Below are 26,757 nucleotides of genomic sequence, written 5' to 3'. Positions count from 1 at the left end.
GTGGTGGCCCGGGAGGGGCCGGGGCACCTGGGTCGCGGGGGGCCGCAGGCGAAGGGCAGGACCAAGGCCAGGGGCCGGGGCCCTCCCCCGCGCCAAGGCAGAGGCCAGGGGGAGAAAATGAAAGACAGGAAGGCCCCCCCCCCCCACGACCGCAAAAGGCCTACAGCACCCGGTATTCCCAGGCGGTCTCCCATCCAAGTACTAACCAGGCCCGACCCTGCTTAGCTTCCGAGATCAGACGAGATCGGGCGCGTTCAGGGTGGTATGGCCGTAGACGGAGGCGTGGCTCTCCGCCGCCCTCAAGAAGCCCGGCCGCCCACCGGGCCTCCCTGCGCAGCTCGGCCCGCCTGCCACGGGATCCGCGCGGGAAAGGCCACCCGGGCGGGGGGGCGCCCGGCACCGCCCGCCAGCCAGCCTCCTCCAAGGGCGTGCGTGTGAGCCCGAGAGCCGGACACCCGCCCCCAGACGGACACACGGACACGCACACACGCACGCCGGCCGGGGCGCACCGCCCCGGGGCACCGGGCCGCTTGTCTCTGCAGCGGTTCTGGGCGCAGGTGCGCGCGGCGCGGGGGCCGGGGGGCCGGGGGCGGCGTGGGGGCGTGGGCCGCGGCCGGGGAAGGCCCGCGGCCGGGCGGCTTTGCCCAGCGCCCCCGGACCCTGTCTGTCTGCGTGTGTCCGCTTCCCGGTGCGCGAGGGGTCGCGCTGCTGCACTTGGCCCGGCGGGCGCTCGGGCGCTCCTGCGGGTGGCCCAGGGCGCCGTCACGGGGCAGGCCCCGGGCCTGGCCCGGCGCCTGCGGGAATGGGAAGGTGGGGGAATCCCCTCGCGTGGGCCAGGAGACCTGGGTGCCCCTTGGCCGGGTGCTCCCCCACCGGGGCGCTCTGCACTGCGGGGCTGCGTGTGCGCGGGGCCGGGGTGCGCCTTGGGCCCCGTGGGTGCCCTGGGTGTCGCCCGAGGGCTGAAGGAGAGGGGACAGCTTGCCCGGCCTGCCACCCTCCCTCCAGGGGACCGGAGAGGCCGCAGGAGGAAGAGAGCAGGGGCTGCAGGGCAGGCGCACAGGCAGGGCCGGCGGGCCGGGGCAGGCCCAGGGGACCTCCTTCTGCGGGCGGAGCGGGGGCCGGCGGGGGCCCCACTCCACGCACACGCACACGCACACGCACACGCACACGCACACGCAGACACCTGCGCACACGCACGCGCACACACACATAGAGACACCCCCACACAGAGACACACCCAGAGACTCACACACAGGCACAATCAGGCCCACGCACGCACACACAAACACACACAGGCACACACACAGGCGCACGCACACAGCCCGGGCGACGTCCCTGCGGGAGGTGTCCCGCCCCGGGGTCCTCGGAGGAGGATGCCCCAGGAGGCTGCCGGTTGCGGGGCCCTGCCCCGGCCCTCCCCAGGCACAAGGCCCAGGGGCTGAGGCGGGGGTCGGGGCCCGGGGTGCACGGTCCGGGTGAGGAGCTGCCGGTGGGGTGGGATGGCTGGGCCGCAGGCCTCAGGCGAGCGGCACCACGGGGGTGGTGGCCCGGGAGGGGCCGGGGCACCTGGGTCGCGGGGGGCCGCAGGCGAAGGGCAGGACCAAGGCCAGGGGCCGGGGCCCTCCCCCGCGCCAAGGCAGAGGCCAGGGGGAGAAAATGAAAGACAGGAAGGCCCCCCCCCCGCCCCCCACGCCCGCAAAAGGCCTACAGCACCCGGTATTCCCAGGCGGTCTCCCATCCAAGTACTAACCAGGCCCGACCCTGCTTAGCTTCCGAGATCAGACGAGATCGGGCGCGTTCAGGGTGGTATGGCCGTAGACGGAGGCGTGGCTCTCCGCCGCCCTCAAGAAGCCCGGCCGCCCACCGGGCCTCCCTGCGCAGCTCGGCCCGCCTGCCACGGGATCCGCGCGGGAAAGGCCACCCGGGCGGGGGGGCGCCCGGCACCGCCCGCCAGCCAGCCTCCTCCAAGGGCGTGCGTGTGAGCCCGAGAGCCGGACACCCGCCCCCAGACGGACACACGGACACGCACACACGCACGCCGGCCGGGGCGCACCGCCCCGGCGCCCCGGCGCCCCCGCCTCCCCCCGGACCGCGTCGTGCCGCCTGCGCTCGGCCCCCAGGGGCGCACGGGGCACCGGGCCGCTTGTCTCTGCAGCGGTTCTGGGCGCAGGTGCGCGCGGCGCGGGGGCCGGGGGGCCGGGGGCGGCGTGGGGGCGTGGGCCGCGGCCGGGGAAGGCCCGCGGCCGGGCGGCTTTGCCCAGCGCCCCCGGACCCTGTCTGTCTGCGTGTGTCCGCTTCCCGGTGCGCGAGGGGTCGCGCTGCTGCACTTGGCCCGGCGGGCGCTCGGGCGCTCCTGCGGGTGGCCCAGGGCGCCGTCACGGGGCAGGCCCCGGGCCTGGCCCGGCGCCTGCGGGAATGGGAAGGTGGGGGAATCCCCTCGCGTGGGCCAGGAGACCTGGGTGCCCCTTGGCCGGGTGCTCCCCCACCGGGGCGCTCTGCACTGCGGGGCTGCGTGTGCGCGGGGCCGGGGTGCGCCTTGGGCCCCGTGGGTGCCCTGGGTGTCGCCCGAGGGCTGAAGGAGAGGGGACAGCTTGCCCGGCCTGCCACCCTCCCTCCAGGGGACCGGAGAGGCCGCAGGAGGAAGAGAGCAGGGGCTGCAGGGCAGGCGCACAGGCAGGGCCGGCGGGCCGGGGCAGGCCCAGGGGACCTCCTTCTGCGGGCGGAGCGGGGGCCGGCGGGGGCCCCACTCCACGCACACGCACACGCACACGCACACGCACACGCACACGCACACGCAGACACCTGCGCACACGCACGCGCACACACACATAGAGACACCCCCACACAGAGACACACCCAGAGACTCACACACAGGCACAATCAGGCCCACGCACGCACACACAAACACACACAGGCACACACACAGGCGCACGCACACAGCCCGGGCGACGTCCCTGCGGGAGGTGTCCCGCCCCGGGGTCCTCGGAGGAGGATGCCCCAGGAGGCTGCCGGTTGCGGGGCCCTGCCCCGGCCCTCCCCAGGCACAAGGCCCAGGGGCTGAGGCGGGGGTCGGGGCCCGGGGTGCACGGTCCGGGTGAGGAGCTGCCGGTGGGGTGGGATGGCTGGGCCGCAGGCCTCAGGCGAGCGGCACCACGGGGGTGGTGGCCCGGGAGGGGCCGGGGCACCTGGGTCGCGGGGGGCCGCAGGCGAAGGGCAGGACCAAGGCCAGGGGCCGGGGCCCTCCCCCGCGCCAAGGCAGAGGCCAGGGGGAGAAAATGAAAGACAGGAAGGCCCCCCCCCCCCCGCCCCCCACGCCCGCAAAAGGCCTACAGCACCCGGTATTCCCAGGCGGTCTCCCATCCAAGTACTAACCAGGCCCGACCCTGCTTAGCTTCCGAGATCAGACGAGATCGGGCGCGTTCAGGGTGGTATGGCCGTAGACGGAGGCGTGGCTCTCCGCCGCCCTCAAGAAGCCCGGCCGCCCACCGGGCCTCCCTGCGCAGCTCGGCCCGCCTGCCACGGGATCCGCGCGGGAAAGGCCACCCGGGCGGGGGGGCGCCCGGCACCGCCCGCCAGCCAGCCTCCTCCAAGGGCGTGCGTGTGAGCCCGAGAGCCGGACACCCGCCCCCAGACGGACACACGGACACGCACACACGCACGCCGGCCGGGGCGCACCGCCCCGGCGCCCCGGCGCCCCCGCCTCCCCCCGGACCGCGTCGTGCCGCCTGCGCTCGGCCCCCAGGGGCGCACGGGGCACCGGGCCGCTTGTCTCTGCAGCGGTTCTGGGCGCAGGTGCGCGCGGCGCGGGGGCCGGGGGGCCGGGGGCGGCGTGGGGGCGTGGGCCGCGGCCGGGGAAGGCCCGCGGCCGGGCGGCTTTGCCCAGCGCCCCCGGACCCTGTCTGTCTGCGTGTGTCCGCTTCCCGGTGCGCGAGGGGTCGCGCTGCTGCACTTGGCCCGGCGGGCGCTCGGGCGCTCCTGCGGGTGGCCCAGGGCGCCGTCACGGGGCAGGCCCCGGGCCTGGCCCGGCGCCTGCGGGAATGGGAAGGTGGGGGAATCCCCTCGCGTGGGCCAGGAGACCTGGGTGCCCCTTGGCCGGGTGCTCCCCCACCGGGGCGCTCTGCACTGCGGGGCTGCGTGTGCGCGGGGCCGGGGTGCGCCTTGGGCCCCGTGGGTGCCCTGGGTGTCGCCCGAGGGCTGAAGGAGAGGGGACAGCTTGCCCGGCCTGCCACCCTCCCTCCAGGGGACCGGAGAGGCCGCAGGAGGAAGAGAGCAGGGGCTGCAGGGCAGGCGCACAGGCAGGGCCGGCGGGCCGGGGCAGGCCCAGGGGACCTCCTTCTGCGGGCGGAGCGGGGGCCGGCGGGGGCCCCACTCCACGCACACGCACACGCACACGCACACGCACACGCACACGCAGACACCTGCGCACACGCACGCGCACACACACATAGAGACACCCCCACACAGAGACACACCCAGAGACTCACACACAGGCACAATCAGGCCCACGCACGCACACACAAACACACACAGGCACACACACAGGCGCACGCACACAGCCCGGGCGACGTCCCTGCGGGAGGTGTCCCGCCCCGGGGTCCTCGGAGGAGGATGCCCCAGGAGGCTGCCGGTTGCGGGGCCCTGCCCCGGCCCTCCCCAGGCACAAGGCCCAGGGGCTGAGGCGGGGGTCGGGGCCCGGGGTGCACGGTCCGGGTGAGGAGCTGCCGGTGGGGTGGGATGGCTGGGCCGCAGGCCTCAGGCGAGCGGCACCACGGGGGTGGTGGCCCGGGAGGGGCCGGGGCACCTGGGTCGCGGGGGGCCGCAGGCGAAGGGCAGGACCAAGGCCAGGGGCCGGGGCCCTCCCCCGCGCCAAGGCAGAGGCCAGGGGGAGAAAATGAAAGACAGGAAGGCCCCCCCCCCGCCCCCCACGCCCGCAAAAGGCCTACAGCACCCGGTATTCCCAGGCGGTCTCCCATCCAAGTACTAACCAGGCCCGACCCTGCTTAGCTTCCGAGATCAGACGAGATCGGGCGCGTTCAGGGTGGTATGGCCGTAGACGGAGGCGTGGCTCTCCGCCGCCCTCAAGAAGCCCGGCCGCCCACCGGGCCTCCCTGCGCAGCTCGGCCCGCCTGCCACGGGATCCGCGCGGGAAAGGCCACCCGGGCGGGGGGGCGCCCGGCACCGCCCGCCAGCCAGCCTCCTCCAAGGGCGTGCGTGTGAGCCCGAGAGCCGGACACCCGCCCCCAGACGGACACACGGACACGCACACACGCACGCCGGCCGGGGCGCACCGCCCCGGGGCACCGGGCCGCTTGTCTCTGCAGCGGTTCTGGGCGCAGGTGCGCGCGGCGCGGGGGCCGGGGGGCCGGGGGCGGCGTGGGGGCGTGGGCCGCGGCCGGGGAAGGCCCGCGGCCGGGCGGCTTTGCCCAGCGCCCCCGGACCCTGTCTGTCTGCGTGTGTCCGCTTCCCGGTGCGCGAGGGGTCGCGCTGCTGCACTTGGCCCGGCGGGCGCTCGGGCGCTCCTGCGGGTGGCCCAGGGCGCCGTCACGGGGCAGGCCCCGGGCCTGGCCCGGCGCCTGCGGGAATGGGAAGGTGGGGGAATCCCCTCGCGTGGGCCAGGAGACCTGGGTGCCCCTTGGCCGGGTGCTCCCCCACCGGGGCGCTCTGCACTGCGGGGCTGCGTGTGCGCGGGGCCGGGGTGCGCCTTGGGCCCCGTGGGTGCCCTGGGTGTCGCCCGAGGGCTGAAGGAGAGGGGACAGCTTGCCCGGCCTGCCACCCTCCCTCCAGGGGACCGGAGAGGCCGCAGGAGGAAGAGAGCAGGGGCTGCAGGGCAGGCGCACAGGCAGGGCCGGCGGGCCGGGGCAGGCCCAGGGGACCTCCTTCTGCGGGCGGAGCGGGGGCCGGCGGGGGCCCCACTCCACGCACACGCACACGCACACGCACACGCACACGCAGACACCTGCGCACACGCACGCGCACACACACATAGAGACACCCACACACAGAGACACACCCAGAGACTCACACACAGGCACCATCAGGCCCACGCACGCACACACAAACACACACAGGCACACACACAGGCGCACGCACACAGCCCGGGCGACGTCCCTGCGGGAGGTGTCCCGCCCCGGGGTCCTCGGAGGAGGATGCCCCAGGAGGCTGCCGGTTGCGGGGCCCTGCCCCGGCCCTCCCCAGGCACAAGGCCCAGGGGCTGAGGCGGGGGTCGGGGCCCGGGGTGCACGGTCCGGGTGAGGAGCTGCCGGTGGGGTGGGATGGCTGGGCCGCAGGCCTCAGGCGAGCGGCACCACGGGGGTGGTGGCCCGGGAGGGGCCGGGGCACCTGGGTCGCGGGGGGCCGCAGGCGAAGGGCAGGACCAAGGCCAGGGGCCGGGGCCCTCCCCCGCGCCAAGGCAGAGGCCAGGGGGAGAAAATGAAAGACAGGAAGGCCCCCCCCCCCCACGCCCGCAAAAGGCCTACAGCACCCGGTATTCCCAGGCGGTCTCCCATCCAAGTACTAACCAGGCCCGACCCTGCTTAGCTTCCGAGATCAGACGAGATCGGGCGCGTTCAGGGTGGTATGGCCGTAGAAGGAGGCGTGGCTCTCCGCCGCCCTCAAGAAGCCCGGCCGCCCACCGGGCCTCCCTGCGCAGCTCGGCCCGCCTGCCACGGGATCCGCGCGGGAAAGGCCACCCGGGCGGGGGGGGGGGGGCGCCCGGCACCGCCCGCCAGCCAGCCTCCTCCAAGGGCGTGCGTGTGAGCCCGAGAGCTGGACACCCGCCCCCAGACGGACACACGGACACGCACACACGCACGCCGGCCGGGGCGCACCGCCCCGGCGCCCCGGCGCCCCCGCCTCCCCCCGGACCGCGTCGGGCCGCCTGCGCTCGGCCCCCAGGGGCGCACGGGGCACCGGGCCGCTTGTCTCTGCAGCGGTTCTGGGCGCAGGTGCGCGCGGCGCGGGGGCCGGGGGGCCGGGGGCGGCGTGGGGGCGTGGGCCGCGGCCGGGGAAGGCCCGCGGCCGGGCGGCTTTGCCCAGCGCCCCCGGACCCTGTCTGTCTGCGTGTGTCCGCTTCCCGGTGCGCGAGGGGTCGCGCTGCTGCACTTGGCCCGGCGGGCGCTCGGGCGCTCCTGCGGGTGGCCCAGGGCGCCGTCACGGGGCAGGCCCCGGGCCTGGCCCGGCGCCTGCGGGAATGGGAAGGTGGGGGAATCCCCTCGCGTGGGCCAGGAGACCTGGGTGCCCCTAGGCCGGGTGCTCCCCCACCGGGGCGCTCTGCACTGCGGGGCTGCGTGTGCGCGGGGCCGGGGTGCGCCTTGGGCCCCGTGGGTGCCCTGGGTGTCGCCCGAGGGCTGAAGGAGAGGGGACAGCTTGCCCGGCCTGCCACCCTCCCTCCAGGGGACCGGAGAGGCCGCAGGAGGAAGAGAGCAGGGGCTGCAGGGCAGGCGCACAGGCAGGGCCGGCGGGCCGGGGGAGGCCCAGGGGACCTCCTTCTGCGGGCGGAGCGGGGGCCGGCGGGGGCCCCACTCCACGCACACGCACACGCACACGCACACGCACACGCACACGCAGACACCTGCGCACACGCACGCGCACACACACATAGAGACACCCCCACACAGAGACACACCCAGAGACTCACACACAGGCACCATCAGGCCCACGCGCGCACACACAAACACACACAGGCACACACACAGGCGCACGCACACAGCCCGGGCGACGTCCCTGCGGGAGGTGTCCCGCCCCGGGGTCCTCGGAGGAGGATGCCCCAGGAGGCTGCCGGTTGCGGGGCCCTGCCCCGGCCCTCCCCAGGCACAAGGCCCAGGGGCTGAGGCGGGGGTCGGGGCCCGGGGTGCACGGTCCGGGTGAGGAGCTGCCGGTGGGGTGGGATGGCTGGGCCGCAGGCCTCAGGCGAGCGGCACCACGGGGGTGGTGGCCCGGGAGGGGCCGGGGCACCTGGGTCGCGGGGGGCCGCAGGCGAAGGGCAGGACCAAGGCCAGGGGCCGGGGCCCTCCCCCGCGCCAAGGCAGAGGCCAGGGGGAGAAAATGAAAGACAGGAAGGCCCCCCCCCGCCCCCCACGCCCGCAAAAGGCCTACAGCACCCGGTATTCCCAGGCGGTCTCCCATCCAAGTACTAACCAGGCCCGACCCTGCTTAGCTTCCGAGATCAGACGAGATCGGGCGCGTTCAGGGTGGTATGGCCGTAGACGGAGGCGTGGCTCTCCGCCGCCCTCAAGAAGCCCGGCCGCCCACCGGGCCTCCCTGCGCAGCTCGGCCCGCCTGCCACGGGATCCGCGCGGGAAAGGCCACCCGGGCGGGGGGGCGCCCGGCACCGCCCGCCAGCCAGCCTCCTCCAAGGGCGTGCGTGTGAGCCCGAGAGCCGGACACCCGCCCCCAGACGGACACACGGACACGCACACACGCACGCCGGCCGGGGCGCACCGCCCCGGCGCCCCGGCGCCCCCGCCTCCCCCCGGACCGCGTCGTGCCGCCTGCGCTCGGCCCCCAGGGGCGCACGGGGCACCGGGCCGCTTGTCTCTGCAGCGGTTCTGGGCGCAGGTGCGCGCGGCGCGGGGGCCGGGGGGCCGGGGGCGGCGTGGGGGCGTGGGCCGCGGCCGGGGAAGGCCCGCGGCCGGGCGGCTTTGCCCAGCGCCCCCGGACCCTGTCTGTCTGCGTGTGTCCGCTTCCCGGTGCGCGAGGGGTCGCGCTGCTGCACTTGGCCCGGCGGGCGCTCGGGCGCTCCTGCGGGTGGCCCAGGGCGCCGTCACGGGGCAGGCCCCGGGCCTGGCCCGGCGCCTGCGGGAATGGGAAGGTGGGGGAATCCCCTCGCGTGGGCCAGGAGACCTGGGTGCCCCTTGGCCGGGTGCTCCCCCACCGGGGCGCTCTGCACTGCGGGGCTGCGTGTGCGCGGGGCCGGGGTGCGCCTTGGGCCCCGTGGGTGCCCTGGGTGTCGCCCGAGGGCTGAAGGAGAGGGGACAGCTTGCCCGGCCTGCCACCCTCCCTCCAGGGGACCGGAGAGGCCGCAGGAGGAAGAGAGCAGGGGCTGCAGGGCAGGCGCACAGGCAGGGCCGGCGGGCCGGGGCAGGCCCAGGGGACCTCCTTCTGCGGGCGGAGCGGGGGCCGGCGGGGGCCCCACTCCACGCACACGCACACGCACACGCACACGCAGACACCTGCGCACACGCACGCGCACACACACATAGAGACACCCACACACAGAGACACACCCAGAGACTCACACACAGGCACCATCAGGCCCACGCACGCACACACAAACACACACAGGCACACACACAGGCGCACGCACACAGCCCGGGCGACGTCCCTGCGGGAGGTGTCCCGCCCCGGGGTCCTCGGAGGAGGATGCCCCAGGAGGCTGCCGGTTGCGGGGCCCTGCCCCGGCCCTCCCCAGGCACAAGGCCCAGGGGCTGAGGCGGGGGTCGGGGCCCGGGGTGCACGGTCCGGGTGAGGAGCTGCCGGTGGGGTGGGATGGCTGGGCCGCAGGCCTCAGGCGAGCGGCACCACGGGGGTGGTGGCCCGGGAGGGGCCGGGGCACCTGGGTCGCGGGGGGCCGCAGGCGAAGGGCAGGACCAAGGCCAGGGGCCGGGGCCCTCCCCCGCGCCAAGGCAGAGGCCAGGGGGAGAAAATGAAAGACAGGAAGGCCCCCCCCCCCCACGACCGCAAAAGGCCTACAGCACCCGGTATTCCCAGGCGGTCTCCCATCCAAGTACTAACCAGGCCCGACCCTGCTTAGCTTCCGAGATCAGACGAGATCGGGCGCGTTCAGGGTGGTATGGCCGTAGACGGAGGCGTGGCTCTCCGCCGCCCTCAAGAAGCCCGGCCGCCCACCGGGCCTCCCTGCGCAGCTCGGCCCGCCTGCCACGGGATCCGCGCGGGAAAGGCCACCCGGGCGGGGGGGGGGGCGCCCGGCACCGCCCGCCAGCCAGCCTCCTCCAAGGGCGTGCGTGTGAGCCCGAGAGCCGGACACCCGCCCCCAGACGGACACACGGACACGCACACACGCACGCCGGCCGGGGCGCACCGCCCCGGCGCCCCGGCGCCCCCGCCTCCCCCCGGACCGCGTCGTGCCGCCTGCGCTCGGCCCCCAGGGGCGCACGGGGCACCGGGCCGCTTGTCTCTGCAGCGGTTCTGGGCGCAGGTGCGCGCGGCGCGGGGGCCGGGGGGCCGGGGGCGGCGTGGGGGCGTGGGCCGCGGCCGGGGAAGGCCCGCGGCCGGGCGGCTTTGCCCAGCGCCCCCGGACCCTGTCTGTCTGCGTGTGTCCGCTTCCCGGTGCGCGAGGGGTCGCGCTGCTGCACTTGGCCCGGCGGGCGCTCGGGCGCTCCTGCGGGTGGCCCAGGGCGCCGTCACGGGGCAGGCCCCGGGCCTGGCCCGGCGCCTGCGGGAATGGGAAGGTGGGGGAATCCCCTCGCGTGGGCCAGGAGACCTGGGTGCCCCTTGGCCGGGTGCTCCCCCACCGGGGCGCTCTGCACTGCGGGGCTGCGTGTGCGCGGGGCCGGGGTGCGCCTTGGGCCCCGTGGGTGCCCTGGGTGTCGCCCGAGGGCTGAAGGAGAGGGGACAGCTTGCCCGGCCTGCCACCCTCCCTCCAGGGGACCGGAGAGGCCGCAGGAGGAAGAGAGCAGGGGCTGCAGGGCAGGCGCACAGGCAGGGCCGGCGGGCCGGGGCAGGCCCAGGGGACCTCCTTCTGCGGGCGGAGCGGGGGCCGGCGGGGGCCCCACTCCACGCACACGCACACGCACACGCACACGCACACGCACACGCAGACACCTGCGCACACGCACGCGCACACACACATAGAGACACCCCCACACAGAGACACACCCAGAGACTCACACACAGGCACCATCAGGCCCACGCACGCACACACAAACACACACAGGCACACACACAGGCGCACGCACACAGCCCGGGCGACGTCCCTGCGGGAGGTGTCCCGCCCCGGGGTCCTCGGAGGAGGATGCCCCAGGAGGCTGCCGGTTGCGGGGCCCTGCCCCGGCCCTCCCCAGGCACAAGGCCCAGGGGCTGAGGCGGGGGTCGGGGCCCGGGGTGCACGGTCCGGGTGAGGAGCTGCCGGTGGGGTGGGATGGCTGGGCCGCAGGCCTCAGGCGAGCGGCACCACGGGGGTGGTGGCCCGGGAGGGGCCGGGGCACCTGGGTCGCGGGGGGCCGCAGGCGAAGGGCAGGACCAAGGCCAGGGGCCGGGGCCCTCCCCCGCGCCAAGGCAGAGGCCAGGGGGAGAAAATGAAAGACAGGAAGGCCCCCCCCCGCCCCCCACGCCCGCAAAAGGCCTACAGCACCCGGTATTCCCAGGCGGTCTCCCATCCAAGTACTAACCAGGCCCGACCCTGCTTAGCTTCCGAGATCAGACGAGATCGGGCGCGTTCAGGGTGGTATGGCCGTAGACGGAGGCGTGGCTCTCCGCCGCCCTCAAGAAGCCCGGCCGCCCACCGGGCCTCCCTGCGCAGCTCGGCCCGCCTGCCACGGGATCCGCGCGGGAAAGGCCACCCGGGCGGGGGGGCGCCCGGCACCGCCCGCCAGCCAGCCTCCTCCAAGGGCGTGCGTGTGAGCCCGAGAGCCGGACACCCGCCCCCAGACGGACACACGGACACGCACACACGCACGCCGGCCGGGGCGCACCGCCCCGGCGCCCCGGCGCCCCCGCCTCCCCCCGGACCGCGTCGTGCCGCCTGCGCTCGGCCCCCAGGGGCGCACGGGGCACCGGGCCGCTTGTCTCTGCAGCGGTTCTGGGCGCAGGTGCGCGCGGCGCGGGGGCCGGGGGGCCGGGGGCGGCGTGGGGGCGTGGGCCGCGGCCGGGGAAGGCCCGCGGCCGGGCGGCTTTGCCCAGCGCCCCCGGACCCTGTCTGTCTGCGTGTGTCCGCTTCCCGGTGCGCGAGGGGTCGCGCTGCTGCACTTGGCCCGGCGGGCGCTCGGGCGCTCCTGCGGGTGGCCCAGGGCGCCGTCACGGGGCAGGCCCCGGGCCTGGCCCGGCGCCTGCGGGAATGGGAAGGTGGGGGAATCCCCTCGCGTGGGCCAGGAGACCTGGGTGCCCCTTGGCCGGGTGCTCCCCCACCGGGGCGCTCTGCACTGCGGGGCTGCGTGTGCGCGGGGCCGGGGTGCGCCTTGGGCCCCGTGGGTGCCCTGGGTGTCGCCCGAGGGCTGAAGGAGAGGGGACAGCTTGCCCGGCCTGCCACCCTCCCTCCAGGGGACCGGAGAGGCCGCAGGAGGAAGAGAGCAGGGGCTGCAGGGCAGGCGCACAGGCAGGGCCGGCGGGCCGGGGCAGGCCCAGGGGACCTCCTTCTGCGGGCGGAGCGGGGGCCGGCGGGGGCCCCACTCCACGCACACGCACACGCACACGCACACGCAGACACCTGCGCACACGCACGCGCACACACACATAGAGACACCCCCACACAGAGACACACCCAGAGACTCACACACAGGCACAATCAGGCCCACGCACGCACACACAAACACACACAGGCACACACACAGGCGCACGCACACAGCCCGGGCGACGTCCCTGCGGGAGGTGTCCCGCCCCGGGGTCCTCGGAGGAGGATGCCCCAGGAGGCTGCCGGTTGCGGGGCCCTGCCCCGGCCCTCCCCAGGCACAAGGCCCAGGGGCTGAGGCGGGGGTCGGGGCCCGGGGTGCACGGTCCGGGTGAGGAGCTGCCGGTGGGGTGGGATGGCTGGGCCGCAGGCCTCAGGCGAGCGGCACCACGGGGGTGGTGGCCCGGGAGGGGCCGGGGCACCTGGGTCGCGGGGGGCCGCAGGCGAAGGGCAGGACCAAGGCCAGGGGCCGGGGCCCTCCCCCGCGCCAAGGCAGAGGCCAGGGGGAGAAAATGAAAGACAGGAAGGCCCCCCCCCCGCCCCCCACGCCCGCAAAAGGCCTACAGCACCCGGTATTCCCAGGCGGTCTCCCATCCAAGTACTAACCAGGCCCGACCCTGCTTAGCTTCCGAGATCAGACGAGATCGGGCGCGTTCAGGGTGGTATGGCCGTAGACGGAGGCGTGGCTCTCCGCCGCCCTCAAGAAGCCCGGCCGCCCACCGGGCCTCCCTGCGCAGCTCGGCCCGCCTGCCACGGGATCCGCGCGGGAAAGGCCACCCGGGCGGGGGGGCGCCCGGCACCGCCCGCCAGCCAGCCTCCTCCAAGGGCGTGCGTGTGAGCCCGAGAGCCGGACACCCGCCCCCAGACGGACACACGGACACGCACACACGCACGCCGGCCGGGGCGCACCGCCCCGGGGCACCGGGCCGCTTGTCTCTGCAGCGGTTCTGGGCGCAGGTGCGCGCGGCGCGGGGGCCGGGGGGCCGGGGGCGGCGTGGGGGCGTGGGCCGCGGCCGGGGAAGGCCCGCGGCCGGGCGGCTTTGCCCAGCGCCCCCGGACCCTGTCTGTCTGCGTGTGTCCGCTTCCCGGTGCGCGAGGGGTCGCGCTGCTGCACTTGGCCCGGCGGGCGCTCGGGCGCTCCTGCGGGTGGCCCAGGGCGCCGTCACGGGGCAGGCCCCGGGCCTGGCCCGGCGCCTGCGGGAATGGGAAGGTGGGGGAATCCCCTCGCGTGGGCCAGGAGACCTGGGTGCCCCTTGGCCGGGTGCTCCCCCACCGGGGCGCTCTGCACTGCGGGGCTGCGTGTGCGCGGGGCCGGGGTGCGCCTTGGGCCCCGTGGGTGCCCTGGGTGTCGCCCGAGGGCTGAAGGAGAGGGGACAGCTTGCCCGGCCTGCCACCCTCCCTCCAGGGGACCGGAGAGGCCGCAGGAGGAAGAGAGCAGGGGCTGCAGGGCAGGCGCACAGGCAGGGCCGGCGGGCCGGGGCAGGCCCAGGGGACCTCCTTCTGCGGGCGGAGCGGGGGCCGGCGGGGGCCCCACTCCACGCACACGCACACGCACACGCACACGCACACGCACACGCAGACACCTGCGCACACGCACGCGCACACACACATAGAGACACCCCCACACAGAGACACACCCAGAGACTCACACACAGGCACAATCAGGCCCACGCACGCACACACAAACACACACAGGCACACACACAGGCGCACGCACACAGCCCGGGCGACGTCCCTGCGGGAGGTGTCCCGCCCCGGGGTCCTCGGAGGAGGATGCCCCAGGAGGCTGCCGGTTGCGGGGCCCTGCCCCGGCCCTCCCCAGGCACAAGGCCCAGGGGCTGAGGCGGGGGTCGGGGCCCGGGGTGCACGGTCCGGGTGAGGAGCTGCCGGTGGGGTGGGATGGCTGGGCCGCAGGCCTCAGGCGAGCGGCACCACGGGGGTGGTGGCCCGGGAGGGGCCGGGGCACCTGGGTCGCGGGGGGCCGCAGGCGAAGGGCAGGACCAAGGCCAGGGGCCGGGGCCCTCCCCCGCGCCAAGGCAGAGGCCAGGGGGAGAAAATGAAAGACAGGAAGGCCCCCCCCCCGCCCCCCACGCCCGCAAAAGGCCTACAGCACCCGGTATTCCCAGGCGGTCTCCCATCCAAGTACTAACCAGGCCCGACCCTGCTTAGCTTCCGAGATCAGACGAGATCGGGCGCGTTCAGGGTGGTATGGCCGTAGACGGAGGCGTGGCTCTCCGCCGCCCTCAAGAAGCCCGGCCGCCCACCGGGCCTCCCTGCGCAGCTCGGCCCGCCTGCCACGGGATCCGCGCGGGAAAGGCCACCCGGGCGGGGGGGCGCCCGGCACCGCCCGCCAGCCAGCCTCCTCCAAGGGCGTGCGTGTGAGCCCGAGAGCCGGACACCCGCCCCCAGACGGACACACGGACACGCACACACGCACGCCGGCCGGGGCGCACCGCCCCGGGGCACCGGGCCGCTTGTCTCTGCAGCGGTTCTGGGCGCAGGTGCGCGCGGCGCGGGGGCCGGGGGGCCGGGGGCGGCGTGGGGGCGTGGGCCGCGGCCGGGGAAGGCCCGCGGCCGGGCGGCTTTGCCCAGCGCCCCCGGACCCTGTCTGTCTGCGTGTGTCCGCTTCCCGGTGCGCGAGGGGTCGCGCTGCTGCACTTGGCCCGGCGGGCGCTCGGGCGCTCCTGCGGGTGGCCCAGGGCGCCGTCACGGGGCAGGCCCCGGGCCTGGCCCGGCGCCTGCGGGAATGGGAAGGTGGGGGAATCCCCTCGCGTGGGCCAGGAGACCTGGGTGCCCCTTGGCCGGGTGCTCCCCCACCGGGGCGCTCTGCACTGCGGGGCTGCGTGTGCGCGGGGCCGGGGTGCGCCTTGGGCCCCGTGGGTGCCCTGGGTGTCGCCCGAGGGCTGAAGGAGAGGGGACAGCTTGCCCGGCCTGCCACCCTCCCTCCAGGGGACCGGAGAGGCCGCAGGAGGAAGAGAGCAGGGGCTGCAGGGCAGGCGCACAGGCAGGGCCGGCGGGCCGGGGCAGGCCCAGGGGACCTCCTTCTGCGGGCGGAGCGGGGGCCGGCGGGGGCCCCACTCCACGCACACGCACACGCACACGCACACGCAGACACCTGCGCACACGCACGCGCACACACACATAGAGACACCCACACACAGAGACACACCCAGAGACTCACACACAGGCACCATCAGGCCCACGCACGCACACACAAACACACACAGGCACACACACAGGCGCACGCACACAGCCCGGGCGACGTCCCTGCGGGAGGTGTCCCGCCCCGGGGTCCTCGGAGGAGGATGCCCCAGGAGGCTGCCGGTTGCAGGGCCCTGCCCCGGCCCTCCCCAGGCACAAGGCCCAGGGGCTGAGGCGGGGGTCGGGGCCCGGGGTGCACGGTCCGGGTGAGGAGCTGCCGGTGGGGTGGGATGGCTGGGCCGCAGGCCTCAGGCGAGCGGCACCACGGGGGTGGTGGCCCGGGAGGGGCCGGGGCACCTGGGCCGCAGGGGGCCGCAGGCGAAGGGCAGGACCAAGGCCAGGGGCCGGGGCCCTCCCCCGCGCCAAGGCAGAGGCCAGGGGGAGAAAATGAAAGACAGGAAGGCCCCCCCCCGCCCCCCACGCCCGCAAAAGGCCTACAGCACCCGGTATTCCCAGGCGGTCTCCCATCCAAGTACTAACCAGGCCCGACCCTGCTTAGCTTCCGAGATCAGACGAGATCGGGCGCGTTCAGGGTGGTATGGCCGTAGACGGAGGCGTGGCTCTCCGCCGCCCTCAAGAAGCCCGGCCGCCCACCGGGCCTCCCTGCGCAGCTCGGCCCGCCTGCCACGGGATCCGCGCGGGAAAGGCCACCCGGGCGGGGGGGGGCGCCCGGCACCGCCCGCCAGCCAGCCTCCTCCAAGGGCGTGCGTGTGAGCCCGAGAGCCGGACACCCGCCCCCAGACGGACACACGGACACGCACACACGCACGCCGGCCGGGGCGCACCGCCCCGGCGCCCCGGCGCCCCCGCCTCCCCCCGGACCGCGTCGGGCCGCCTGCGCTCGGCCCCCAGGGGCGCACGGGGCACCGGGCCGCTTGTCTCTGCAGCGGTTCTGGGCGCAGGTGCGCGCGGCGCGGGGGCCGGGGGGCCGGGGGCGGCGTGGGGGCGTGGGCCGCGGCCGGGGAAGGCCCGCGGCCGGGCGGCTTTGCCCAGCGCCCCCGGACCCTGTCTGTCTGCGTGTGTCCGCTTCCCGGTGCGCGAGGGGTCGCGCTGCTGCACTTGGCCCGGCGGGCGCTCGGGCGCTCCTGCGGGTGGCCCAGGGCGCCGTCACGGGGCAGGCCCCGGGCCTGGCCCGGCGCCTGCGGGAATGGGAAGGTGGGGGAATCCCCTCGCGTGGGCCAGGAGACCTGGGTGCCCCTAGGCCGGGTGCTCCCCCACCGGGGCGCTCTGCACTGCGGGGCTGCGTGTGCGCGGGGCCGGGGTGCGCCTTGGGCCCCGTGGGTGCCCTGGGTGTCGCCCGAGGGCTGAAGGAGAGGGGACAGCTTGCCCGGCCTGCCACCCTCCCTCCAGGGGACCGGAGAGGCCGCAGGAGGAAGAGAGCAGGGGCTGCAGGGCAGGCGCACAGGCAGGGCCGGCGGGCCGGGGCAGGCCCAGGGGACCTCCTTCTGCGGGCGGAGCGGGGGCCGGCGGGGGCCCCACTCCACGCACACGCACACGCACACGCACACGCACACGCAGACACCTGCGCACACGCACGCGCACACACACATAGAGACACCCCCACACAGAGACACACCCAGAGACTCACACACAGGCACCATCAGGCCCACGCACGCACACACAAACACACACAGGCACACACACAGGCGCACGCACACAGCCCGGGCGACGTCCCTGCGGGAGGTGTCCCGCCCCGGGGTCCTCGGAGGAGGATGCCCCAGGAGGCTGCCGGTTGCGGGGCCCTGCCCCGGCCCTCCCCAGGCACAAGGCCCAGGGGCTGAGGCGGGGGTCGGGGCCCGGGGTGCACGGTCCGGGTGAGGAGCTGCCGGTGGGGTGGGATGGCTGGGCCGCAGGCCTCAGGCGAGCGGCACCACGGGGGTGGTGGCCCGGGAGGGGCCGGGCACCTGGGTCGCGGGGGGCCGCAGGCGAAGGGCAGGACCAAGGCCAGGGGCCGGGGCCCTCCCCCGCGCCAAGGCAGAGGCCAGGGGGAGAAAATGAAAGACAGGAAGGCCCCCCCCGCCCCCCACGCCCGCAAAAGGCCTACAGCACCCGGTATTCCCAGGCGGTCTCCCATCCAAGTACTAACCAGGCCCGACCCTGCTTAGCTTCCGAGATCAGACGAGATCGGGCGCGTTCAGGGTGGTATGGCCGTAGACGGAGGCGTGGCTCTCCGCCGCCCTCAAGAAGCCCGGCCGCCCACCGGGCCTCCCTGCGCAGCTCGGCCCGCCTGCCACGGGATCCGCGCGGGAAAGGCCACCCGGGCGGGGGGGGGGGGGGGCGCCCGGCACCGCCCGCCAGCCAGCCTCCTCCAAGGGCGTGCGTGTGAGCCCGAGAGCCGGACACCCGCCCCCAGACGGACACACGGACACGCACACACGCACGCCGGCCGGGGCGCACCGCCCCGGGGCACCGGGCCGCTTGTCTCTGCAGCGGTTCTGGGCGCAGGTGCGCGCGGCGCGGGGGCCGGGGGGCCGGGGGCGGCGTGGGGGCGTGGGCCGCGGCCGGGGAAGGCCCGCGGCCGGGCGGCTTTGCCCAGCGCCCCCGGACCCTGTCTGTCTGCGTGTGTCCGCTTCCCGGTGCGCGAGGGGTCGCGCTGCTGCACTTGGCCCGGCGGGCGCTCGGGCGCTCCTGCGGGTGGCCCAGGGCGCCGTCACGGGGCAGGCCCCGGGCCTGGCCCGGCGCCTGCGGGAATGGGAAGGTGGGGGAATCCCCTCGCGTGGGCCAGGAGACCTGGGTGCCCCTTGGCCGGGTGCTCCCCCACCGGGGCGCTCTGCACTGCGGGGCTGCGTGTGCGCGGGGCCGGGGTGCGCCTTGGGCCCCGTGGGTGCCCTGGGTGTCGCCCGAGGGCTGAAGGAGAGGGGACAGCTTGCCCGGCCTGCCACCCTCCCTCCAGGGGACCGGAGAGGCCGCAGGAGGAAGAGAGCAGGGGCTGCAGGGCAGGCGCACAGGCAGGGCCGGCGGGCCGGGGCAGGCCCAGGGGACCTCCTTCTGCGGGCGGAGCGGGGGCCGGCGGGGGCCCCACTCCACGCACACGCACACGCACACGCACACGCAGACACCTGCGCACACGCACGCGCACACACACATAGAGACACCCACACACAGAGACACACCCAGAGACTCACACACAGGCACCATCAGGCCCACGCACGCACACACAAACACACACAGGCACACACACAGGCGCACGCACACAGCCCGGGCGACGTCCCTGCGGGAGGTGTCCCGCCCCGGGGTCCTCGGAGGAGGATGCCCCAGGAGGCTGCCGGTTGCGGGGCCCTGCCCCGGCCCTCCCCAGGCACAAGGCCCAGGGGCTGAGGCGGGGGTCGGGGCCCGGGGTGCACGGTCCGGGTGAGGAGCTGCTGGTGGGGTGGGATGGCTGGGCCGCAGGCCTCAGGCGAGCGGCACCACGGGGGTGGTGGCCCAAAGGAGGGGCCGGGGCACCTGGGTCGCGGGGGGCCGCAGGCGAAGGGCAGGACGGAGGCCAGGGGCCGTGGCCCTCCCCCGCGCCAAGGCAGAGGCCAGGGGGAGAAAATGAAAGACAGGAAGGCCCCCCCTCCCGCAAAAGGCCTACAGCAACCGGTATTCCCAGGCGGTCTCCCATCCAAGTACTAACCAGGCCCGACCCTGCTTAGCTTCCGAGATCAGACGAGATCGGGCGCGTTCAGGGTGGTATGGCCGTAGACGGAGGCGTGGCTCTCCGCCGCCCTCAAGAAGCCCGGCCGCCCACCGGGCCTCCCTGCGCAGCTCGGCCCGCCTGCCACGGGATCCGCGCGGGAAAGGCCACCCGGGCGGGGGGGGGCGCCCGGCACCGCCCGCCAGCCAGCCTCCTCCAAGGGCGTGCGTGTGAGCCCGAGAGCCGGACACCCGCCCCCAGACGGACACACGGACACGCACACACGCACGCCGGCCGGGGCGCACCGCCCCGGCGCCCCGGCGCCCCCGCCTCCCCCCGGACCGCGTCGGGCCGCCTGCGCTCGGCCCCCAGGGGCGCACGGGGCACCGGGCCGCTTGTCTCTGCAGCGGTTCTGGGCGCAGGTGCGCGCGGCGCGGGGGCCGGGGGGCCGGGGGCGGCGTGGGGGCGTGGGCCGCGGCCGGGGAAGGCCCGCGGCCGGGCGGCTTTGCCCAGCGCCCCCGGACCCTGTCTGTCTGCGTGTGTCCGCTTCCCGGTGCGCGAGGGGTCGCGCTGCTGCACTTGGCCCGGCGGGCGCTCGGGCGCTCCTGCGGGTGGCCCAGGGCGCCGTCACGGGGCAGGCCCCGGGCCTGGCCCGGCGCCTGCGGGAATGGGAAGGTGGGGGAATCCCCTCGCGTGGGCCAGGAGACCTGGGTGCCCCTAGGCCGGGTGCTCCCCCACCGGGGCGCTCTGCACTGCGGGGCTGCGTGTGCGCGGGGCCGGGGTGCGCCTTGGGCCCCGTGGGTGCCCTGGGTGTCGCCCGAGGGCTGAAGGAGAGGGGACAGCTTGCCCGGCCTGCCACCCTCCCTCCAGGGGACCGGAGAGGCCGCAGGAGGAAGAGAGCAGGGGCTGCAGGGCAGGCGCACAGGCAGGGCCGGCGGGCCGGGGCAGGCCCAGGGGACCTCCTTCTGCGGGCGGAGCGGGGGCCGGCGGGGGCCCCACTCCACGCACACGCACACGCACACGCACACGCACACGCACACGCAGACACCTGCGCACACGCACGCGCACACACACATAGAGACACCCCCACACAGAGACACACCCAGAGACTCACACACAGGCACAATCAGGCCCACGCACGCACACACAAACACACACAGGCACACACACAGGCGCACGCACACAGCCCGGGCGACGTCCCTGCGGGAGGTGTCCCGCCCCGGGGTCCTCGGAGGAGGATGCCCCAGGAGGCTGCCGGTTGCGGGGCCCTGCCCCGGCCCTCCCCAGGCACAAGGCCCAGGGGCTGAGGCGGGGGTCGGGGCCCGGGGTGCACGGTCCGGGTGAGGAGCTGCCGGTGGGGTGGGATGGCTGGGCCGCAGGCCTCAGGCGAGCGGCACCACGGGGGTGGTGGCCCGGGAGGGGCCGGGGCACCTGGGTCGCGGGGGGCCGCAGGCGAAGGGCAGGACCAAGGCCAGGGGCCGGGGCCCTCCCCCGCGCCAAGGCAGAGGCCAGGGGGAGAAAATGAAAGACAGGAAGGCCCCCCCCCCGCCCCCCACGCCCGCAAAAGGCCTACAGCACCCGGTATTCCCAGGCGGTCTCCCATCCAAGTACTAACCAGGCCCGACCCTGCTTAGCTTCCGAGATCAGGGCGCGTTCAGGGTGGTATGGCCATAGACGGAGGCGTGGCTCTCCGCCGCCCTCAAGAAGCCCGGCCGCCCACCGGGCCTCCCTGCGCAGCTCGGCCCGCCTGCCACGGGATCCGCGCGGGAAAGGCCACCCGGGCGGGGGGGGGGGGGGGGCGCCCGGCACCGCCCGCCAGCCAGCCTCCTCCAAGGGCGTGCGTGTGAGCCCGAGAGCCGGACACCCGCCCCCAGACGGACACACGGACACGCACACACGCACGCCGGCCGGGGCGCACCGCCCCGGCGCCCCGGCGCCCCCGCCTCCCCCCGGACCGCGTCGGGCCGCCTGCGCTCGGCCCCCAGGGGCGCACGGGGCACCGGGCCGCTTGTCTCTGCAGCGGTTCTGGGCGCAGGTGCGCGCGGCGCGGGGGCCGGGGGGCCGGGGGCGGCGTGGGGGCGTGGGCCGCGGCCGGGGAAGGCCCGCGGCCGGGCGGCTTTGCCCAGCGCCCCCGGACCCTGTCTGTCTGCGTGTGTCCGCTTCCCGGTGCGCGAGGGGTCGCGCTGCTGCACTTGGCCCGGCGGGCGCTCGGGCGCTCCTGCGGGTGGCCCAGGGCGCCGTCACGGGGCAGGCCCCGGGCCTGGCCCGGCGCCTGCGGGAATGGGAAGGTGGGGGAATCCCCTCGCGTGGGCCAGGAGACCTGGGTGCCCCTAGGCCGGGTGCTCCCCCACCGGGGCGCTCTGCACTGCGGGGCTGCGTGTGCGCGGGGCCGGGGTGCGCCTTGGGCCCCGTGGGTGCCCTGGGTGTCGCCCGAGGGCTGAAGGAGAGGGGACAGCTTGCCCGGCCTGCCACCCTCCCTCCAGGGGACCGGAGAGGCCGCAGGAGGAAGAGAGCAGGGGCTGCAGGGCAGGCGCACAGGCAGGGCCGGCGGGCCGGGGCAGGCCCAGGGGACCTCCTTCTGCGGGCGGAGCGGGGGCCGGCGGGGGCCCCACTCCACGCACACGCACACGCACACGCACACGCACACGCAGACACCTGCGCACACGCACGCGCACACACACATAGAGACACCCACACACAGAGACACACCCAGAGACTCACACACAGGCACCATCAGGCCCACGCACGCACACACAAACACACACAGGCACACACACAGGCGCACGCACACAGCCCGGGCGACGTCCCTGCGGGAGGTGTCCCGCCCCGGGGTCCTCGGAGGAGGATGCCCCAGGAGGCTGCCGGTTGCGGGGCCCTGCCCCGGCCCTCCCCAGGCACAAGGCCCAGGGGCTGAGGCGGGGGTCGGGGCCCGGGGTGCACGGTCCGGGTGAGGAGCTGCCGGTGGGGTGGGATGGCTGGGCCGCAGGCCTCAGGCGAGCGGCACCACGGGGGTGGTGGCCCCGGAGGGGCCGGGGCACCTGGGCCGCAGGGGGCCGCAGGCGAAGGGCAGGACCAAGGCCAGGGGCCGGGGCCCTCCCCCGCGCCAAGGCAGAGGCCAGGGGGAGAAAATGAAAGACAGGAAGGCCCCCCCCCGCCCCCCACGCCCGCAAAAGGCCTACAGCACCCGGTATTCCCAGGCGGTCTCCCATCCAAGTACTAACCAGGCCCGACCCTGCTTAGCTTCCGAGATCAGACGAGATCGGGCGCGTTCAGGGTGGTATGGCCGTAGACGGAGGCGTGGCTCTCCGCCGCCCTCAAGAAGCCCGGCCGCCCACCGGGCCTCCCTGCGCAGCTCGGCCCGCCTGCCACGGGATCCGCGCGGGAAAGGCCACCCGGGCGGGGGGGGGCGCCCGGCACCGCCCGCCAGCCAGCCTCCTCCAAGGGCGTGCGTGTGAGCCCGAGAGCCGGACACCCGCCCCCAGACGGACACACGGACACGCACACACGCACGCCGGCCGGGGCGCACCGCCCCGGCGCCCCGGCGCCCCCGCCTCCCCCCGGACCGCGTCGGGCCGCCTGCGCTCGGCCCCCAGGGGCGCACGGGGCACCGGGCCGCTTGTCTCTGCAGCGGTTCTGGGCGCAGGTGCGCGCGGCGCGGGGGCCGGGGGGCCGGGGGCGGCGTGGGGGCGTGGGCCGCGGCCGGGGAAGGCCCGCGGCCGGGCGGCTTTGCCCAGCGCCCCCGGACCCTGTCTGTCTGCGTGTGTCCGCTTCCCGGTGCGCGAGGGGTCGCGCTGCTGCACTTGGCCCGGCGGGCGCTCGGGCGCTCCTGCGGGTGGCCCAGGGCGCCGTCACGGGGCAGGCCCCGGGCCTGGCCCGGCGCCTGCGGGAATGGGAAGGTGGGGGAATCCCCTCGCGTGGGCCAGGAGACCTGGGTGCCCCTAGGCCGGGTGCTCCCCCACCGGGGCGCTCTGCACTGCGGGGCTGCGTGTGCGCGGGGCCGGGGTGCGCCTTGGGCCCCGTGGGTGCCCTGGGTGTCGCCCGAGGGCTGAAGGAGAGGGGACAGCTTGCCCGGCCTGCCACCCTCCCTCCAGGGGACCGGAGAGGCCGCAGGAGGAAGAGAGCAGGGGCTGCAGGGCAGGCGCACAGGCAGGGCCGGCGGGCCGGGGCAGGCCCAGGGGACCTCCTTCTGCGGGCGGAGCGGGGGCCGGCGGGGGCCCCACTCCACGCACACGCACACGCACACGCACACGCACACGCACACGCAGACACCTGCGCACACGCACGCGCACACACACATAGAGACACCCCCACACAGAGACACACCCAGAGACTCACACACAGGCACAATCAGGCCCACGCACGCACACACAAACACACACAGGCACACACACAGGCGCACGCACACAGCCCGGGCGACGTCCCTGCGGGAGGTGTCCCGCCCCGGGGTCCTCGGAGGAGGATGCCCCAGGAGGCTGCCGGTTGCGGGGCCCTGCCCCGGCCCTCCCCAGGCACAAGGCCCAGGGGCTGAGGCGGGGGTCGGGGCCCGGGGTGCACGGTCCGGGTGAGGAGCTGCCGGTGGGGTGGGATGGCTGGGCCGCAGGCCTCAGGCGAGCGGCACCACGGGGGTGGTGGCCCGGGAGGGGCCGGGGCACCTGGGTCGCGGGGGGCCGCAGGCGAAGGGCAGGACCAAGGCCAGGGGCCGGGGCCCTCCCCCGCGCCAAGGCAGAGGCCAGGGGGAGAAAATGAAAGACAGGAAGGCCCCCCCCCCGCCCCCCACGCCCGCAAAAGGCCTACAGCACCCGGTATTCCCAGGCGGTCTCCCATCCAAGTACTAACAAGGCCCGACCCTGCTTAGCTTCCGAGATCAGGGCGCGTTCAGGGTGGTATGGCCATAGACGGAGGCGTGGCTCTCCGCCGCCCTCAAGAAGCCCGGCCGCCCACCGGGCCTCCCTGCGCAGCTCGGCCCGCCTGCCACGGGATCCGCGCGGGAAAGGCCACCCGGGCGGGGGGGGGGGGGGGGGCGCCCGGCACCGCCCGCCAGCCAGCCTCCTCCAAGGGCGTGCGTGTGAGCCCGAGAGCCGGACACCCGCCCCCAGACGGACACACGGACACGCACACACGCACGCCGGCCGGGGCGCACCGCCCCGGCGCCCCGGCGCCCCCGCCTCCCCCCGGACCGCGTCGGGCCGCCTGCGCTCGGCCCCCAGGGGCGCACGGGGCACCGGGCCGCTTGTCTCTGCAGCGGTTCTGGGCGCAGGTGCGCGCGGCGCGGGGGCCGGGGGGCCGGGGGCGGCGTGGGGGCGTGGGCCGCGGCCGGGGAAGGCCCGCGGCCGGGCGGCTTTGCCCAGCGCCCCCGGACCCTGTCTGTCTGCGTGTGTCCGCTTCCCGGTGCGCGAGGGGTCGCGCTGCTGCACTTGGCCCGGCGGGCGCTCGGGCGCTCCTGCGGGTGGCCCAGGGCGCCGTCACGGGGCAGGCCCCGGGCCTGGCCCGGCGCCTGCGGGAATGGGAAGGTGGGGGAATCCCCTCGCGTGGGCCAGGAGACCTGGGTGCCCCTTGGCCGGGTGCTCCCCCACCGGGGCGCTCTGCACTGCGGGGCTGCGTGTGCGCGGGGCCGGGGTGCGCCTTGGGCCCCGTGGGTGCCCTGGGTGTCGCCCGAGGGCTGAAGGAGAGGGGACAGCTTGCCCGGCCTGCCACCCTCCCTCCAGGGGACCGGAGAGGCCGCAGGAGGAAGAGAGCAGGGGCTGCAGGGCAGGCGCACAGGCAGGGCCGGCGGGCCGGGGCAGGCCCAGGGGACCTCCTTCTGCGGGCGGAGCGGGGGCCGGCGGGGGCCCCACTCCACGCACACGCACACGCACACGCACACGCAGACACCTGCGCACACGCACGCGCACACACACATAGAGACACCCACACACAGAGACACACCCAGAGACTCACACACAGGCACCATCAGGCCCACGCACGCACACACAAACACACACAGGCACACACACAGGCGCACGCACACAGCCCGGGCGACGTCCCTGCGGGAGGTGTCCCGCCCCGGGGTCCTCGGAGGAGGATGCCCCAGGAGGCTGCCGGTTGCGGGGCCCTGCCCCGGCCCTCCCCAGGCACAAGGCCCAGGGGCTGAGGCGGGGGTCGGGGCCCGGGGTGCACGGTCCGGGTGAGGAGCTGCTGGTGGGGTGGGATGGCTGGGCCGCAGGCCTCAGGCGAGCGGCACCACGGGGGTGGTGGCCCAAAGGAGGGGCCGGGGCACCTGGGTCGCGGGGGGCCGCAGGCGAAGGGCAGGACGGAGGCCAGGGGCCGTGGCCCTCCCCCGCGCCAAGGCAGAGGCCAGGGGGAGAAAATGAAAGACAGGAAGGCCCCCCCTCCCGCAAAAGGCCTACAGCAACCGGTATTCCCAGGCGGTCTCCCATCCAAGTACTAACCAGGCCCGACCCTGCTTAGCTTCCGAGATCAGACGAGATCGGGCGCGTTCAGGGTGGTATGGCCGTAGACGGAGGCGTGGCTCTCCGCCGCCCTCAAGAAGCCCGGCCGCCCACCGGGCCTCCCTGCGCAGCTCGGCCCGCCTGCCACGGGATCCGCGCGGGAAAGGCCACCCGGGCGGGGGGGGGGGGGGGGCGCCCGGCACCGCCCGCCAGCCAGCCTCCTCCAAGGGCGTGCGTGTGAGCCCGAGAGCCGGACACCCGCCCCCAGACGGACACACGGACACGCACACACGCACGCCGGCCGGGGCGCACCGCCCCGGCGCCCCGGCGCCCCCGCCTCCCCCCGGACCGCGTCGGGCCGCCTGCGCTCGGCCCCCAGGGGCGCACGGGGCACCGGGCCGCTTGTCTCTGCAGCGGTTCTGGGCGCAGGTGCGCGCGGCGCGGGGGCCGGGGGGCCGGGGGCGGCGTGGGGGCGTGGGCCGCGGCCGGGGAAGGCCCGCGGCCGGGCGGCTTTGCCCAGCGCCCCCGGACCCTGTCTGTCTGCGTGTGTCCGCTTCCCGGTGCGCGAGGGGTCGCGCTGCTGCACTTGGCCCGGCGGGCGCTCGGGCGCTCCTGCGGGTGGCCCAGGGCGCCGTCACGGGGCAGGCCCCGGGCCTGGCCCGGCGCCTGCGGGAATGGGAAGGTGGGGGAATCCCCTCGCGTGGGCCAGGAGACCTGGGTGCCCCTAGGCCGGGTGCTCCCCCACCGGGGCGCTCTGCACTGCGGGGCTGCGTGTGCGCGGGGCCGGGGTGCGCCTTGGGCCCCGTGGGTGCCCTGGGTGTCGCCCGAGGGCTGAAGGAGAGGGGACAGCTTGCCCGGCCTGCCACCCTCCCTCCAGGGGACCGGAGAGGCCGCAGGAGGAAGAGAGCAGGGGCTGCAGGGCAGGCGCACAGGCAGGGCCGGCGGGCCGGGGCAGGCCCAGGGGACCTCCTTCTGCGGGCGGAGCGGGGGCCGGCGGGGGCCCCACTCCACGCACACGCACACGCACACGCACACGCACACGCAGACACCTGCGCACACGCACGCGCACACACACATAGAGACACCCACACACAGAGACACACCCAGAGACTCACACACAGGCACCATCAGGCCCACGCACGCACACACAAACACACACAGGCACACAC

The 26,757-nt window shown here is 76.1% G+C and overlaps 15 non-coding genes and 2 pseudogenes across 15 annotated transcripts; all 17 read right to left on the bottom strand.

Annotated features, from left to right (window-relative positions):
- Positions 1-157: 157 nt before the first annotated feature.
- Positions 158-276, bottom strand: LOC129398862 (5S ribosomal RNA). The gene has a single exon (XR_008626739.1). It is a non-coding gene; the product is annotated as a 5S ribosomal RNA (ribosomal RNA).
- A 1,425-nt stretch (positions 277-1,701) lies between these two features.
- Positions 1,702-1,820, bottom strand: LOC129398861 (5S ribosomal RNA). Its single transcript, XR_008626738.1, has one exon. It is a non-coding gene; the product is annotated as a 5S ribosomal RNA (ribosomal RNA).
- A 1,503-nt stretch (positions 1,821-3,323) lies between these two features.
- On the bottom strand, positions 3,324-3,442 carry LOC129398860 (5S ribosomal RNA). The gene has a single exon (XR_008626737.1). It is a non-coding gene; the product is annotated as a 5S ribosomal RNA (ribosomal RNA).
- Positions 3,443-4,936: 1,494 nt separating this feature from the next.
- Positions 4,937-5,055, bottom strand: LOC129398859 (5S ribosomal RNA). The gene has a single exon (XR_008626736.1). It is a non-coding gene; the product is annotated as a 5S ribosomal RNA (ribosomal RNA).
- A 1,414-nt stretch (positions 5,056-6,469) lies between these two features.
- Positions 6,470-6,588, bottom strand: LOC129398897 (5S ribosomal RNA). Its single transcript, XR_008626774.1, has one exon. It is a non-coding gene; the product is annotated as a 5S ribosomal RNA (ribosomal RNA).
- A 1,499-nt stretch (positions 6,589-8,087) lies between these two features.
- LOC129398858 (5S ribosomal RNA) lies at positions 8,088-8,206 on the bottom strand. Its single transcript, XR_008626735.1, has one exon. It is a non-coding gene; the product is annotated as a 5S ribosomal RNA (ribosomal RNA).
- A 1,477-nt stretch (positions 8,207-9,683) lies between these two features.
- On the bottom strand, positions 9,684-9,802 carry LOC129398856 (5S ribosomal RNA). The gene has a single exon (XR_008626733.1). It is a non-coding gene; the product is annotated as a 5S ribosomal RNA (ribosomal RNA).
- Positions 9,803-11,299: 1,497 nt separating this feature from the next.
- Positions 11,300-11,418, bottom strand: LOC129398855 (5S ribosomal RNA). The gene has a single exon (XR_008626732.1). It is a non-coding gene; the product is annotated as a 5S ribosomal RNA (ribosomal RNA).
- Positions 11,419-12,900: 1,482 nt separating this feature from the next.
- LOC129398854 (5S ribosomal RNA) lies at positions 12,901-13,019 on the bottom strand. The gene has a single exon (XR_008626731.1). It is a non-coding gene; the product is annotated as a 5S ribosomal RNA (ribosomal RNA).
- A 1,425-nt stretch (positions 13,020-14,444) lies between these two features.
- LOC129398853 (5S ribosomal RNA) lies at positions 14,445-14,563 on the bottom strand. Its single transcript, XR_008626730.1, has one exon. It is a non-coding gene; the product is annotated as a 5S ribosomal RNA (ribosomal RNA).
- A 1,412-nt stretch (positions 14,564-15,975) lies between these two features.
- Positions 15,976-16,094, bottom strand: LOC129398852 (5S ribosomal RNA). Its single transcript, XR_008626729.1, has one exon. It is a non-coding gene; the product is annotated as a 5S ribosomal RNA (ribosomal RNA).
- A 1,487-nt stretch (positions 16,095-17,581) lies between these two features.
- LOC129398851 (5S ribosomal RNA) lies at positions 17,582-17,700 on the bottom strand. Its single transcript, XR_008626728.1, has one exon. It is a non-coding gene; the product is annotated as a 5S ribosomal RNA (ribosomal RNA).
- Positions 17,701-19,111: 1,411 nt separating this feature from the next.
- On the bottom strand, positions 19,112-19,230 carry LOC129398905 (5S ribosomal RNA). The gene has a single exon (XR_008626782.1). It is a non-coding gene; the product is annotated as a 5S ribosomal RNA (ribosomal RNA).
- Positions 19,231-20,726: 1,496 nt separating this feature from the next.
- LOC129398920 (5S ribosomal RNA) lies at positions 20,727-20,836 on the bottom strand (annotated as a pseudogene).
- A 1,496-nt stretch (positions 20,837-22,332) lies between these two features.
- On the bottom strand, positions 22,333-22,451 carry LOC129398850 (5S ribosomal RNA). The gene has a single exon (XR_008626727.1). It is a non-coding gene; the product is annotated as a 5S ribosomal RNA (ribosomal RNA).
- Positions 22,452-23,947: 1,496 nt separating this feature from the next.
- LOC129398922 (5S ribosomal RNA) lies at positions 23,948-24,057 on the bottom strand (annotated as a pseudogene).
- Positions 24,058-25,539: 1,482 nt separating this feature from the next.
- LOC129398904 (5S ribosomal RNA) lies at positions 25,540-25,658 on the bottom strand. The gene has a single exon (XR_008626781.1). It is a non-coding gene; the product is annotated as a 5S ribosomal RNA (ribosomal RNA).
- Between the last annotated feature and the right edge of the window lie 1,099 nt (positions 25,659-26,757).

This window comes from Sorex araneus, chromosome 9 (assembly GCF_027595985.1).
Source record: "Sorex araneus isolate mSorAra2 chromosome 9, mSorAra2.pri, whole genome shotgun sequence".
NCBI classification, from domain to species: domain Eukaryota; kingdom Metazoa; phylum Chordata; class Mammalia; order Eulipotyphla; family Soricidae; genus Sorex; species Sorex araneus.
The sequence above is the reverse complement of the archived record's forward strand: the minus strand, read 5'-3'. Positions and strand labels throughout refer to the sequence as shown.